The sequence below is a fragment of the Protomyctophum bolini genome (genome assembly GCF_963924005.1).
Source record: "Protomyctophum bolini genome assembly, chromosome: 15".
In the NCBI taxonomy this organism is placed as follows: domain Eukaryota; kingdom Metazoa; phylum Chordata; class Actinopteri; order Myctophiformes; family Myctophidae; genus Protomyctophum; species Protomyctophum bolini.
The window spans coordinates 10039217-10052181 of NC_137876.1; positions in this window are offsets into that span (position 1 = coordinate 10039217).

Sequence of the window (12965 nt, forward strand, 5' to 3'; positions counted from 1 at the left end):
ACCTCGACTATGCAGACAACATTGCCCTAATCTCGGATACAGTCGAGAAAGGAAGGGAGCTACTACTGGCAGTAGAAAAGGAGTGCAGGAGGACAAAACCATTGCCACTGCAGACAGGACGGTGCTCGGGCGAGTGGAGGACTTCAAGTACCTCAGGGCCTGGACTGCCTCAACTGAACAGGATCTGAAGGTTCGGAGAGCACTTGCCTGGAAAGCCTTGCACGGGATGAGGAGAGTGTGGAAATCAGAATGGGAGAAGATCTTTAGAGGCTACTGTGGAGTCAGTACTGCTGTATGGGGCCGAGACATGGACCCTTACAATACAAAAGGAAAAAGTCCTGGATGGAGTCTACACAAGAATGCTACGAATGGCACTAGGTGTCACATGGACGGACCGCATCAGAAATCTGGACCTCTATGGGGACCTACCACGGGTCACGGACAAAGTCAGAGAGAGAAGGATGAGGCTGGCAGGGCACTGCGTCATGCACCCAGAACTTGAGGCAAGTAAATTGCCTCTATGGGAGCCAACCAAGGGCAAAGCCACGAGTGGAAAGAAGCATACCACCTATGTAGACGTGCTATGGCGCGACAGCTTGGCTGACAACACTGAAGAGCTCAAGAACCTGATTAATTCAATTAATTGTGGAGGTCAGCGATCAAGGAATCCCGAGTTGGTGTTGGCTAGATAACATAACATTATTATTTCATTGAATTGCGATAAATACATAAAAACCTCATTATGTAGGCCTATAGCAATTTATTGGCTATATTGTCAGGGAGGTGGGTCTGTAGTGACAGCCATGTCACTTATATAATATTTGATAGTCTGTTTCTAGTGAAAATTTAACTAATTCAGCAGCAGTAACATTAGAATTTTCTCTCAGTCAGTTGATTCGTCACAATGTATCCATAGGAGTGAAACGGCCACGATTATTTGTTTATTTAGTTGCTCGATTCAGTATTTAGATACTTGATATTCATTTTAGCTGCCCCGCCCCCCTTCCTATACAAACTCATTGTAACTTCAAACTGCACGTAAAAAGAACACTTTTGTCTTCAATGTTTGTGCCCAAATAATACCATTGGTATTAAAATGCTAACAATTTCAATTGTGATAAAAACACAAATTATTCAGAAGCTGCAGCACGTCATTATTGTTTTTTATCTCACTTAATAGGCATAGATAAAGTAATACAACACAAATCAAAAAATCGAGACAAAGCCATGGCCCTGTACATGCACAGCTCCAACCTCCAACCACTGCAGATGAGCTGGTTATATATTGTATCAAGTTACATATGCGTTACCATACTGATTGGATGAAATTACATTTTATTAATTAAAATAAGTTCCAGATTGCAGATTTAAATAGATTGTATTCTATTTTCATTTCATTTGTACATTTTAAATTAAGTACAATCATACTGTAGCTCAACTTGTGGTCAGATAACGCCATCATGGGGAGAGATGATGGTACTTCCAAATATTTTTCATGCAGGCCTATACTCTGTGCATATCATGGAGCATATGCATATCAATACACATAGGCTACTGTATGATATCACATTAAGATAGACTACTGACACCGGCATATGATATGAATCTATATGGTTTTGCTGATGAGTTGTGTCTTATGATGCTTTATCTTTTTGTCTGATAACATGAACCTAGAGTATATACCCCATCTGCCCTAAAATCAATGATGATGGATTTGATGGGCTTTACAAATATGTATTATTACAAACATAATGACTTTGTATGGTTTAAAATTGTATTGCATGCACACTACAAACATGATAGAGGGTTCAACACACATTAAGATAGGTGATATGAGATAACATACAAACAAAATAACACCAAGGTCAGCGGTTTCCTTGGGTTTGTCTCTGTGGGCACCTCCCCTTTCTTAGTCCACTACCTCCTGGGTGCTTCTGTGTTTATTCCTACTAACAACAACACTACATGTTTAGGGTAGTGGTGCTGATAGATTCTGCTGTCTTGAGAGATTACATTACAAGCTTTATGAAAGTCAGGGGTAGCTCAGAGCCTCTGCTTCGTCCGGTTCATTATTAAGGCATAGTGAGCTCTGTTGAAACTCGACTACGTGAAAGTGTGCTGACCTGTTTCTTCACAAATGGATGGTGGTGATGGGAACAGCTTCCCTGTGTTCCCTGATGTAATGTACGGTCACACCCTTCAATGGACTGTTGACTGTTATCACACCATCCTGTCCCTCTCTCCTGTCCGGCTGAAAAGATCACCTGACCTGCATGGGGCAAAGTGTATGAAACATGACTACCTGTATTATATAATTTTTGGTTTCTATTTTGTCATTAGTGTTTTCTGAGGTGAGCCATTTTATGTTTTTAATAATACATAATAGTCTTTCCTAAAATTGGGATTCTTTCTCCACTCCGCAGTGTGTTTTATCACTATGGCTTTGTTCCCCTTTTTCTTTTTTATATCACTAATAATGGAAATACAACTGTAAAGTTGGCCAAGTGGCCAAGGCTCCAAAAAGTGACAGAATCAGGCAATACCTCTTAAGGTGTTTTATTTTCCCCGGTTGCAGTGTATTTACAGTAGAAACACCGGTCTAACAAAAAGAAACACTGAAGACTAAACTTACACAAGACAGAAAATTACTTGAAAGCAAATAGGAAACCAAACCCAGAACTTGAGAAACTCTATCCGGCTAAAACCCTTCCATCAAGGGCCCCCTAGCAGCTCTCCCTGGGTGTTACCTTCTGGTTGCCCAAAGCCCAACTGACTCTCGGCATCCTGCAGCCTCCCTTTTATACTGGGTGAGACCATACCAAGACACAGAACTAATTGGTAACCACTTAACTCAACTGAGGCAAACTACGGCCCATGAGTTGACTTACACAATTATATACGGTTTTACTAAACCTATGTCCAACTAGAACTGCACTCTGCCGAGTGCATACTTGCTTGTTGCACACTAGTAGGCCATAAATGGCCTACTAGTGCGCAAGCAGAGCGCGCAAGTACTTTCGACCGCTGGAAAGTATCACATCTCAGTATCTCTGTGAAGGAACGTTTGAAATGTATAATCATTACGTGTAACTATTTGCTACCTAACTACTTTTTTACAGAAAAATGAATCATTGATATGTGATGAAAAAGAAAAGGTATATAAACTGAATTAAAATATATTATACAGTATAATTATTTTATTACTTATTGTAAATTGTCAATTGTTTTAAATGTATTTCATTTTGTACTATAGTGATATTAATACTAAATCATGATCAGAGTAATATGTGTCTCTAACTTCAATTTCTGTAATAATACTTTCAAATTTGTTGAAATATACATGATCTAAAATACTTCCGAAATCTGTAGTTGTAATTTGATTAGCAGTATACCGTGGTTACTTGGTTCCAAAAAGTGAAGCCAAGTTTTTTTCAACCGTAAGTCTGTGCCTGGTTTGCTGGGACCAGTTACAACATTACGTCATCGTTGAGAACTGGGACCAGAGTACATGGTGTGTGTATATGTATGACTAGCTCTCAGTGATGACGTAAGAGATATGGTCATCTGTGTAGTCTGTTCCCAGCAGACCAGGCACAGATTTACAAATTAAAAATCACATTACAACTACATACAGAGTATGTAGTTGTAATTTGATTAGCAGTATACTGTGGTTACTTGGTTCCGAAAAGTGAAGACAAGTTTTCTTCAACGGTAAATCTGTGCCTGGTTTGCTGGGACTAGTTACAACATTACGTCATCCTTGAGAGAGTACATGGTGTGTATATGACGTAATGTTGTAACTTGTAACTTGTAACTTGTAACATTACGTCATATACACACCATGTACTCTCTCAAGGATGACGTAATGTTGTAACTAGTCCCAGCAAACCAGGCACAGATTTACCGTTGAAGAAAACTTGGCTTCACTTCGAAGAGACCAAGCGAAACGATTACTTGCGCGCTCTGCTTGCGCAAGTAAATACATGTACACATTTCAGGCAACACATTAATCACATAAGAGAACATATAATACAAGAGCTCTTGACACATAAGACAGACACCCCTCCTGCTCTATAGCACTTGGTACCTTCCCCCACTCAATCAAGAGGATCACCAGTACTGCAGGAGAGCCAGGTGCGACACAATCATTAAACACAACACCCAATCAACAGGAATGCTGTTAAAACCCATGCCCCATCTTTGTGTGCTTTTATAATTCATGTTTGTACAAATAATACAATAACAACATGCAACACTAATGTCCAGTCACACAGTCCTCCCCACCGGCTTGCTGTTAAATGGAAGCAGCTGTGTAGTAGTGTATGCCTGTTTGTTCCTCTTTAGTCTATAGGGCACGGGCTGCCCCGTGACAACAACCAAAACTGATTGACCCTTTGCTAAGCCCCACCCACTCCACTATAGTTCTCAAGCCTGCAGTAGCCTATGCACTGGATGTGCATGACATTACTTCAACAATCGACAGGAGTTTGTTTTCATGTACCGGTAATTATGCACAGTAAGACTACAGTGATTAGTATTATTGCCATCACCTTGGTGGTAGGAGAGTTTTGATTGATTGATTGAATATTTATTAACAGTTTGGATAATTACAGTACATTTCAAGCACAACTATGTGCTTAAAATGTACTGCAGTTGCCATAATTGTTTCACTGAGTAGTAGTGCATCTGGGTGCAAACCTAGTCTTGTTATTGTGGTAATGTTGCTTTTTTTAACATTAATAGTTTTCATTCCAAGATCATTCATTTTTTACAACATAGACCTCTCGTAACATTATTCCCATATATTTTACAAAAAGAAAATGTACAAAGCCCTTTGACATTTTCTTGGATCACTGGGATATATTTGACCGCACGAGTGTGCCTGCGCAACAATAAATAAATTCATCATCACACTGGAACAATGAGTAACGATAATACACCCCAAAAATAAGAGGGGTGTGCTTAGTGATAAATAGATGGGCGGGCGGACAGAGAGGGACAGAAGACAAGGGCTGTCCCTTATTCGGGACAGCCCTATTGTCCCTAGCCCTATTTATTTTTTGTTGTGGGAGCTGGTGAAAAGTTACAGGTACAGTACGGTGTGTGTGATATTAAATGTGAGCTTATACCATAATCACAGGGATCCGTAATCATATTATTTAATCATATTCAAGGGCCTTTGGAGAGAAATGAAACTCCATTCACTTTACTGCCAGAGGGGTGTTTCTGTGGGCGGGCATTAGGGCTGAGCAATTTTAGCCCCAATGGCAAGTAAACCAAGCAGGCATATCTTGGCAGCTGTCAATCATTCAACGCAATGAAAGCCAATGGAAGCCTTTTGGGCTGTAAAAAAATCAGCCCATTTTGACCTATTTTGTGTTTTTCTTGTAACTATTTGATGCTGTTGCTGCTTTAGATTATACCAGAATATAAAAGTATCTATTCTAAAACATTTTAATAATTTCTCATCTTTACTCCATAGGATAGGCCTATTAGGGGGGGCTCCTACTATCAGCCCCGGGCCAGCTCGTTGACGCTCGTTAATGTGTCAAGGAAGGCAATAGCTTAAAGCTATTGGTTTTGATAGCACATCAGTGAGCTGGATGCAATCCTACCTGGAGGGGAGAGAACAGATGGTGGAAGTGAACGGAACACTGTCCCCCCCCCTCCCAGTGAGCTGTGGCGTCCCACAAGGAAGCATACTAGGGCCTTTACTGTTCCTAATATATGTAAACGACATGACTTCAGCTTGTGACTGCAACTTGTTCCTGTTCGCAGACGACTCAGCACTGCTGGTCTCGGACAGGAACAAACTGCAGGTTGAAAAGACCCTCAGCTCTGAACTCGGTAGAATCTGCACCTGGCTCGCTGATAACAAACTATCCTTACACCTGGGAAAAACTGAATCCATTCTCTTCGGATCAAATAGTAATCTCAAAAAGGCAGATGGCTTCTTGGTTAGAGTTGGTGATGATATTATCACACGGAAGGATCAAATTACCTACCTAGGTTCCATCCTGGAGGCCAATCTTTCCGGTGATAAGATGGCCACCAACGTAATCAAAAAAGTCAATCAAAGAACAAGATTCCTCTACAGGATCTCCTCACTGGTCGACAAAAACACCTTGAAGACCTTAACAGGAGCCCTTGTACAAGGTTTCTTTGACTATGCATCCACCTCCTGGTACCACAGCACCTCAAAGGCCCTTAAAACAAGGCTCCAGACCTCCCAAAACAAACTGGTCAGGCTCCTACTTGGCCTCACCCCCCGAACCCACCTCACCCCTGCCCACTTTGACAGGCTGGGATGGCTTAGGGTCGACGACAGAGTACAGCATCTTGCAATGGGTCTGGTCCACAAGATTAGATACACCACCAAGATACCCATGTACCTGTCTAAATACTTCCTTAATGTAAACGAAGTCCACACCCACAACACCAGAGGGAGTGCAACAAACCATGTACAACCCAGATTCGGCACAAACAAGGGACTAAATTATTTTCGCTCCTATGCGACCAAAATGTGGAACGCCCTACCAACAGTCATTAAGACATGTGAATCCCTTGGCTCCTTCAAAACTGCTCTCAAAGGGCACCTACGGATGGCTGCAATTCGAAACTGGCCTCTGTAAAAGCTGAATTTGTATCTGGATTGTACTATGTTTTTGTATGGACGTGGTGTTGGGTGCCTGCACATATGCACACATGGCATCAACGCATGGTGTTGTGTGCAGGCGCCCTACACTCTGTCTTTGTACTATGGATTGTACTATGTTTTTGTATGGACGTGGTGTTGGGTGCCTGCACATATGCACACATGGCATCAACGCATGGTGTTGTGTGCAGGCGCCCTACACTCTGTCTTTCGTTTTCTTTTCTTTTATCCCCCTGTTCCCCTCACTGTATATATACTTTTTTTCCCTTTTCGCTTCCTATATGATGAATTCCTGTTCTGTTCTTTAACTACATAGAAGTGTCTATTTGTTTGTCTCTAAATGTTTTGATGAATTGAACAATGTGGACCCTGTTGTAAACAAGTGTAAGGCTTAATTGGGTCGTCCACTCACAGTTAACAGTCTTTGTATTGAGTTTGTGCTTGAAATGTACTGTAATTCTGCAAACTGTTAATAAAGATTTCAATCAATCAATCAAAATTATGTTTCTGCAACGGTCCTCTACGTATTCTAACTAATAAAATAACATTTTCATGGCACTCAGCATGTCACCCTAGACATAAATTGGCTCCTGGGGGAAACAAATTGGGTAACCCTGTGGACTAACACTATCGACTAACACTATAGCATGACTAAGTGTGCTTCACTGCTTAAATTAATATTTAGAAAATGTTTCCGATGTCAAAAATGTCTGAGATGATGGAATAGGCTATATGATGGTCATGCAGGGGAACCTTCTGAAAGCTTCATGGGCAAAGATAATTAACTTCAAAATCTTTTTTTTAAAAGACCTCTCTTGGCTTTCTGGATGCACGACATGTACTGCTCAGTCAAGCTGGAGCACAGTAGGGTATCTTGTGGGTTGTCTCGGTAGCACTGGAGCACACGGCCCTGCAGCTCAGTGCACACAGTCTCTGTGCATCGGGGCCGGATGTGAGCCTCTGCCTTGTCAGCTGCCTGGCTGTATTGTTCAGCTGCCTGCTTGTAGTTTTCAAGGTTCTTCTTCTCCAGCATTTCTAACTGTTCTTTATAGAAGTCCGCTGCCAACTTCCTCTCCGACTGTCTGGCCAGTAACATGGCCTTCTCCTTTGTCTCCAACGCTTCTTGGGTCTTGCCTTTCTCGTTGAGTACTAGCACTGCATGTTCTCTTTCTCTCTCATGGGCCAGTCTGGCCTCCTGCACCAGAGCCTGCTCTTGTTCAAACTTTCTGCGCATTTCCTCCTGTATTTCTGCATCAGATGGCCCTTTTGGTATTGGACTTGGTGGTGGTGGTGGTGGTGATGGTGGTGGTTGGTTTTCTTGTGGTGTTGGTGAAGACCCCTGGGGTTTCTTCATCCGGTGGAAGACCTTTGCTGAGAGCTTCACTCCTTGAATGACTGTGACATTTTCCTCTGATGCCTTCCTCATCGTGCTTCCATTGCCGCCCATTCCGTTCTGCTGTTTAATATTAGGCTACCATACCACAAACGTATGGTCCTCAAACCCCATAGGCTGGATTAGAATTATTATAATTCGGGCCAATTACCTGTATTGGACGATGTATCACAGGGGATATGTAGTTATTGCATATAGATATACCAGTCACATATGTCACTTAATAATACTGACAAACTGACAAAGAAATATAACAGAATATATAAATACTGTTGGAGCGGATTCCACACTAGATCGAAATACGAGATACCCATACAAGGAGCAGGGTTCATGCGACCCGTGTCATCCGAGACTGACGTCATGGACAGTGTGTGGAGACCGACGTCACTACATCACTGCACCTTACATCTACGTCAAACTTACGTAGCTCCGACGGTTTCTGAGGTAAAAATACTTGATGTGAGTTTGTGCATTTTCCCATGTAAGTCGATGGGAAATTTGAATGCACTACAAAAAAAATGTATCAATAATTTGTTAATTTGAAAAAAGGGCATGAGGGTGTGCATCCAGTGAAAACTGAAATTATGCTCCATGTAAACAGGAAGTAAACTGGATAGGATGGTATATAACTATATACTGGATAGCATATTTCATACTGCAGGATACTAGATATGGTTCTATAATTAATATTTTTTTTCTTGGAAATACGTGTGTACAATGATATGGTCTAAATTGTTCATTTGGTGATAATTATAATCCCCAAATTAAATCTACAAATGCAAAGTCAAACCAGAGGTAGGTGTAGTTGGACCTGTAGCCACATGGTGGCAGACTTGACGCATCATAAGCCTCTCAGAGTCTGGCTAGGGACTGCTATGTGACATTACTGAGGTAGCTAGCCAATACAAAAGGAAGTAGGCCTCACCTCCTACAGTAAACAGCTAACATAGATAAGTGCTCAACTTCTCATGACCTCACCCTGCCCTTGTAAAGCCACAGACTGCACTGTCTGCACATGGCACATTTTTGCCCGTAGGTCTATATCTGCGTTGGTCTGTTGTCGCATTCCCAAGGAGCCCACTAAGCCAAAGGCAAGAGAGAGGAACACTGAGCGAAACGTTATTTACTGGAGAGGTAACCTTATAGAAGTACTTTTTAGTCAAATGAAAAGTTTTTTTGAAAGTCCTCGTCTTTGCTGCTCAAATCCAACAAGAAAAGTGGTAGGCGTCCTTCCTTGATTCTGGGTGTTGTTACAGTACATCATTTCAAAGCGAGGTCAGAGCTTAGCAGGGGAATAAACTTCAGACAATGGTATATGTAATCCATAGGCTACTTGATTGATTGATTGATTGATTGATTGAATACTTTAATTAGCAGTTTGCAAAAAACAAACAAAAAACTAAATGCATAGGAAAGTAAAGCTAGATACAAAGTGGGTTAAAAAACTCAAGAAAGCATATGGCTTTCCATTGGGGTCCTTTGTACTCAATTCATCGAAACACAGACAAATATAAGTAAAACGCCCTGAAGGCGAGAGGGCGAGGTCGCGTGCACGCATCTCCCTGGGTGACGGCAGACTGCTGGGCGAGCGCTGGCACTTTGACATGGGGGGGTCAGATCAACATAAGGAATTAATTATGTACTGTCCATATATGGGCGTGTTTTGAGTGTACAGGGTTTGATGAGTTCAGATCTATATATGAAATGTCCGAACAGGTCAGCTCTATATATGGAGATCTACGGGTGGCAGCGGGGGCAGTGTCTTGACTACTGGGTTTGATGAGGTCTGGCCATAATATGGAGCGTGTCTTGAGTGTACAGGGTTTGCTGAGGTCAGATCGGAATGCACACGCAGATTAGACACACCAACGGACAAACATGCGGAAACAACGGTCGAACATGCGCTGCTCCCGTGCTTGCTAGGTTTAGGTTAGGGTTTGAGGTAGGTTGTCGGTCTAATGACAGTCGGACCAATAGTATGTCTAAACTAAAGCCTGTAGTGACAGTGTACCCGGTCAGATCAACATATGGAATGTCAGAACAGGTCAGTTCCATATATGGAGATCTAAGGGTGGCAGCGGGGGCAGTGTCTTGAGTGTACAGGGTTTGATGAGGGCCCAAGTAGGGCCGGGCCTTAATTTTCGGGCCTGTTGAGAACTCTAGTTTTCGCCAGCTGCCGGGGGCGCCTGCACTAATAACTAGTTTACTTTTGATACTTTAAGTACATTTTGATGCCAATACTTTTGTAAGTAAATTTGGATTAACTGACTTTAGGTAAAGAATGTGAGTACTTCTTCCACCACTGATTAGTGATTACTATACATGATAGATCAGACATGTGAAAATGGCAGCTGTTTGGACACAGTTCCGTCCAGGTGTGGAGCCAGTGTTGTAAAAACACACAGAAACATCATCATGACCCATACACAGTAGGTAGCAATGACCCTCAAATGATTTATAGGTTACTGTGCACTGCAGAAAATAGCCAATCTACAAGCTCACACAACGCATCATGCAAAAGCATTGTGAGCCACAATTTTTTTTATTTTTCCAGTTTTTCATGCGTCTATTAACTTTGTATTTAAGGTTTCTTCCTGGAGGCTGAACCCTTGACAGTCAAACGTGCCAATGAAATAAACAGTAATATAGTGACCTCACACTATCAGCCTAACCCATCATACAACTACAGCTGTGGGTTCAGTTCAGGTGGATCACCACCCATCACCACCACCCACCACACAAATCAGGCTAATAAGCCAGGCTAGTGGGGGTGTCCACATAAAAGCATGGTTTTAACAAATACTGTACACTTTTTGGAAAAAGTTCTTCCTCCTTATATTATAAGAATACCTGATGATCATGTTTTAGGGTGGGAAAAAATCGTGGAACTCGATCTTTAAGTTGGCATCATGGCATGCATGATGCAACCAAGTATAACTTCATCCATTTTCAACCTTATCCTCCTTAAGAGATGGCACAGAAACTTGCCTACCAATGACATCAAAGGAAATTCCAAGCTACAGTAATAGAAACTAGCCTCCGTCCCAGCCTGAATATAACTACCCGGAGACAAAAAAAAGTAGACAGAGACGTTTCCTAGGGAGCTTACTGGGGAAAAGTGTGTGAAATTCTGTAAATGATGGGCATCACTTCCTGTTGTCAGTCATTCAATTAATTTGAGTGATCCATGTCAGTGCAGTCAACAATGTGGGAACAATAAAACTAAAATCATATTAGACTGCCTACTTATTCCAGATAGAATATATCCCTCCGCACAGCTGATTCAAACTCATAATCAATTATCAATCAATTATCAAGAGCTGAAGTAAGTAATATAATGAAATGTGCTTTCATAAACGCCCTGCCAGGAAAAGCCTCTGCTGCTCACTGCTGTGCGAGGGGTCCACATTTTGGTGAAAGTCTATTGGGAAGCCTGGACAATAGAATTCTCTCTGAATAATATACTTTTTGGGCATAAAATAAAACATATTTTCTTTAGTGCTCCAGTACATGTACATCATGTACTGTACTGGACTCAACTGGAGTATGGATGGAATCTTGGTGACAAAGGCTACTGTATGTATGGCTATCAACAGACCCCAACCCCATCGCATCAGACTATCTTCTGAAGTTAGTCAGTTGCAACTGTGGACTGTAGCACACTCAAGGTGCTGCTGTAAAAAGCAAGGAATGAAGTGCATTTCTGCTTGCAAGGTAAATGCCATGGCAAATCTTGCAAGAACAACAAGCCAGATGAAAAGACCAGTGAGGCCAGGGAGTTGGAAGAGTAAAGACAGTTGTGTATTCATTGTGTGTATTCATGTGTAATTATTGTTTACTAAAGCATACTTTCTTTATAACACCTTTGAGTGGTGAAGCCACTCCAAGCCAAGGACCACGTGTGTCCCTATATGTATGTCCCTGTCTGTTTACTAGGGTACCAACCGTTACAAAGTGGCTGTTTGAGCTTCAGTTCACACTGTGCACAGGTGCATGATGGGAAGCTGAGTTGTTAGCAGCCATGTGGCGCTGTTGAGCTTCACAATGTGCGCAGCTGCATGATAGGAATAGGATAGGTAGGAAGCTGAGTTTTTAGCAGCCATTACGCGACACAACTTTCGCTAACTTTACATTATACTATTTATAATAGCCTACCTACGTAAAGAGACATTTGTTGATTTGAATCAGCTGTGTGGAGTCAATTCAGTATAAGTCCGACGTCATGATTTCTGTCAGGACAGGTTGTGTTCCCACATTATTGAGCGACACGGCCCAAATTAATTGAATGACAAGAATATGAACATAGGGTAAAATAAATATGCAAAGTGTGAAAGTGCCTTTAACTGAATAAGATTAGGAAAGGCCGCCCTTTCCTAACACGTACATTCTATATATCCAGCGCCAAACAAAAGACCCCAATTCCCTCCCCAATCCTAACCATGTTTGTAAACAATTGTAAGTATTTCCTATGTTAAATGTTTGTCTGTGTCGGACCCCAGGAAGACTAGCTTTTGTCAAGGCAAAAGCTAATGGGGATCCTTATAAACAATAAACAATATATGTTCTTGTATTTTGGTGTCCTAATTAATTGCATGTTTGTATTTTAAATGGTGCCACTTTGGCCAGGTCTTGACTCTTGCTCGAAAAAGAGACCTGATAAAACGAAGGTAAAATCTCAGTTCAAACTGACCAGATCAGAAGAGAGAAATGACTGGAGAACAATATTATAATCGTCGGCTTTTCATAGTCTATAGCCTAGCTAAAACTAAAATATTTGGCACTTTTACACCTCACTATGAAAAGAATAAAATCTATAGAAAAGAATATACACCGTCGTGCGACAAAGTATGCCTTTGTTTACTGCGTTTCCACCCACTTTTAGACGGCGCGACGGGTCTTCGTTTGTGTCATCATCTT